We start from the raw sequence: 3833 nt of genomic DNA, 5'->3' as shown, positions 1-3833 counted from the left end.
TGAAAAGGAATTGGAATTAAAGCTCAGGTGTTTCTGGAAAATTGTTTGGAAAATAGAGAAACAAAATTACAATTGGAGTCATCAAAATCAAAGGCCTGAGTCCACCACCAGAACATGGAGGGGAGGACTCCCTGTGACCTGATTATGCCATTCAGTGAAAAAACGCCACATCCCACCACCAGAGCCAAGGCTGGGAGATCAGGGCAGAGGAGAACAATGAATCAGTATAGAGGGGTTCTAGATATTGACTAGTCTCACGAATTGTGCATTCTCATTTTATTGTACCGATAGGTTTTCCTCTAACTTTTAAATTAGTAAATATTTAAAAAAATGTTCAAGTCAACTTAATTTAGGATCACAATAAGACAAAAATGTTTTACTCATTTTTATTAACCATTTCATATTTTTGGGAATGTTTGGTCACCTAAACACATTAGCTTAGTTTTATGGGACGTGTCCAGAGGGTTGTAACACTGAGGGCTGCGATCCGTTCACTGCCTGCTGTCCCGCCTCATGATCATCTCCCCACTGAGCCGTTCAGCATTGCCTCCAAGTACAAGGAGAGTTGGAGTCTCCCCAGCCACTGGGGGGAAAGTCATCCATTGAGGATTGACCAACTACAAGAGGGCAACCAGCAACACCAACCCTACCCAGCTGTTTGGAGCTCTGATTATCCTGACGTCGGCCTGCAGCTACAACGCTAGCTACATGGACCACCTCATCTCTGTCTGCATGCGATCACTGCAGAATGTGGTTCAGGAACACTTGAGTTCCCAGCAGGCCAACCAGGGGTCACAGAGCCTAGTCCAGCGACCAGTGAGCTGGTGATCTGGTGAAGACTCGGCTGTCGGTGATGGGCATGGAGATGAGGAAGAACTTCATCCAGGTCATCCTCACATCTCCAATAGAGGCTGCAGAGGATCAAAGACCAGCAGCCGTAGTCCGAGTCCGAAGCCATAACCTGTGAGGGAACCAGCGGCGGCAATGTGAAGAGAGGACTGTCTCTGGGACTAGCCGAGACCGGGCAGGACGTCAAGCAGTTCCTAATGGCAGCCGGCACTGAGTAAATGGTGTTTGGCCCTAGCCAATCCATGCCAGGAACAGAGACCATGCTCAGCAAACCTGTGGAGAAGCAACACACCGACACCTTGGTCAACTTCCTATTTGCATGTTCGTACATACACGCACACACAGAGCACACACTCACAAAACTAAGGTTTTAATCAAATCAAATGTTAGGGAACGCCCACTTTAGGGCGTAGCTTAGACGGAGGTCAACAAAGAGAACTAGAAACTGTTGTTAGATGTCATTTTGTTCTGTTAGCCTGTAAGGACAGCATAATAAAAAAAAAATGGACCAGTGCTGCCTTTCAGTCTTAATAAAAGGAATTGATGACCTCAACTCACTGATTCCTCTTCGACCTCATACGAACCTAGCTGTAGAAAGGATAATTCTCCACAGTCATAATTGTGTCATACCTGCATGACTTCTGTAACAGTGGCACCTGACTCTGTTCTACATTGTAACGCTGCTGCCGAGGATTAGTAGTTTTCAAAATGATCAGAATCCACTTAGCACAATGCAATTTGCAGCGATTTGTGTGCCCAACTATCACAGATTAAGGTACATGCCACTGTTACCAACTTCACTAAGAGAAAACAACAGCCACTTTTTCTTAAAAAAATCTAGCTGTTCCTTTAAGAAAATCATATCAAACTTTGGCCAAACAGCTGTACCAAGTTATGGCTCATTTCCCAGCTTATGTGTGGATGATTTCAAAACCAAGACTGTATTCTTTATTTTGAGATCTTTCTTGAGCTGAGTAAAGTCCCTCCAATGACAGCATTGGGGGGATCTATAAAGGGAATAATGCATTTTAATTCAGTCATTGGATGGAAGACCTTTCCATGGCAACTATGTCAAGACAACTGTCCCAAAAAACTGGCACTGGCGCCCTCTCTCTCTCCCTCTCTCACACACACACACACGGACAGGATCCAAGGAACTCTAAGGAATATTGTATCACAGCAGCCTGTCCCTCTCTGGATGGAAAGTCTTAGGGCAGTCTGGAAGAAAGTTGAGCCGTTCTCGATGTCTCCAGTGCTTTGTTCAAACATTTTAGTAAAACTTTTAAGGACAACCCATCTATAATTAATGCACTTTATTGAATCCATAAACATCCCACACAGACCATTGTTACCAATTTTAAGGACCTGCAGTCAGATGAAAGGGTTATTATACAGACCCCATTAGTTCATCATTTGTTCATATACAACTAATTTAACAGACATTATTTAAACCAGTTAAAGAAACAGCAGACTATTGTCATCAGACGCCCCAATTTTGGGTGGATTTTTTTGTAGGATTTGTGTATAATTTCCCTCAGACCTGCTGTTTTATACAATGTAATTCAAGGGCCCATGTAAATCATAAATGTCTCAAACATTCCCTTTATTTATCCCCTGGTTGGGTTATGAAAAGAAATGACCCCATAGGCACAACCGTGCAAAGAGGCCTCTTACTCACCCTGGCAGGGACCCAGAGGGCGCACTCCTTTAGTGATGATGAAACAGCTAAGGATGAGTTTTTTCTTAGAGACGAAGGAATTTGGTAACAATACAAGGTCAGAGGGATCTGAGAGCACTGCGTCAATAACCTGACTAAGTTATTGACTTAGTCAATAACTTAGAGATCACTCTTGCAAAGTGATCTCTGCAAGAGATCACTTTGTGGTTAATGTTCAAACTGGGATTTAATCATGTTTTGCAGATTTAACAGCTTTATTATTTAAAACACCATTCTCTGCCAGCTGATCTCCAACTAATGAACAGTTTCAAATTGGACTCAAACTCTTTCTAACTGGTTCACTGCTCTGTTGTCCAGGTGACAAATGGTGCACATCCACACACTTTGAATGAGAGAAGATTTTAAAATAATATGTCTGTTTAATCCTCAGGCAGCTTGTGTTTCCGATGACTAAGGTTTAAGCCTCTGTTTAAGAACACTTTGTTCTTTTCCTTTACTTCGGCCATTTATATTGTAATAGCTTTATTTCATTTCTGTATTTTCATCAAAATTTGTTCTTCATTCTTACAAACAGAATTTATTTGTGGAAACAGTACAACATTAAAATAATAATCACAGAGAGGTACCAATGCATTTGCCACATTTAGTCAACGATTAAAACTAAACTAGCTTCCCTTACCCATCTACTGCTGATAACATTTCACAGCTCACAACATGCTGGACTAAAATGTTGGTTAAATTTTGGTTATTGTACAAGTTTAAACTATAATACATTACATTTACTCAAAACTTGACCCGGTTCCTTTTGCCTGAAATGCTGCATCAGTGCAGTGAAAGCCTCCGACTGTGTTGAGGTGTAAAAGTAGAGCCCATCTTTGTTGAATTGTTGGAGAGACTGCTATAATTATAAGGCCAGGAGTCTGCAAAATTTACAAACCAGACAGCAACTGTTGCATTATCTTTTGAGAAAATGTTTTTGATAAAGTGTAAAATGTAGAAATTGTTAGGTCATTTTAAAAGAACCACTATTTTATCTTTAATTTTGGGTTTACAGGTAACAAAAACAAAAAAATAATTTGCAAAAAGAGGACGGATACATTTTCTTCTATTGATTATTGATGTTTGTGGCAAAATACCGTTTCCAACATGACAAGAAAAAATACCATCGCTGGTACTTTTAAAGTATTTTCGTTGCGTAAATTAAATGCAGACAAAACTGGTAAAATCTCAATTTATTATTGTATCTATACTTTTTCCTTTGTTAATTGTTGGTTCTACAAATTATTAAGAGCCCTATTGTGGAAAG

General features: G+C 40.5%; 1 long non-coding RNA gene across 1 annotated transcript; it reads right to left on the bottom strand.

The window, feature by feature from the left end:
• Window positions 1-369: 369 nt before the first annotated feature.
• LOC106936970 (uncharacterized) lies at window positions 370-1128 on the bottom strand. The gene is made up of 2 exons (XR_001422279.1): window positions 651-1128; window positions 370-583 (listed from the first exon to the last, which is right to left on the bottom strand). It is a non-coding gene; the product is annotated as an uncharacterized LOC106936970 (long non-coding RNA).
• Window positions 1129-3833: the final 2705 nt, after the last annotated feature.

Source organism: Poecilia latipinna, unplaced genomic scaffold (genome assembly GCF_001443285.1).
Source record: "Poecilia latipinna isolate Pla-1442-1.1 unplaced genomic scaffold, P_latipinna-1.0 Scaffold2251, whole genome shotgun sequence".
NCBI lineage: Eukaryota > Metazoa > Chordata > Actinopteri > Cyprinodontiformes > Poeciliidae > Poecilia > Poecilia latipinna.
Note: the sequence above shows the minus strand (reverse complement) of the source record. Positions and strands in the feature narration are given on the sequence as shown.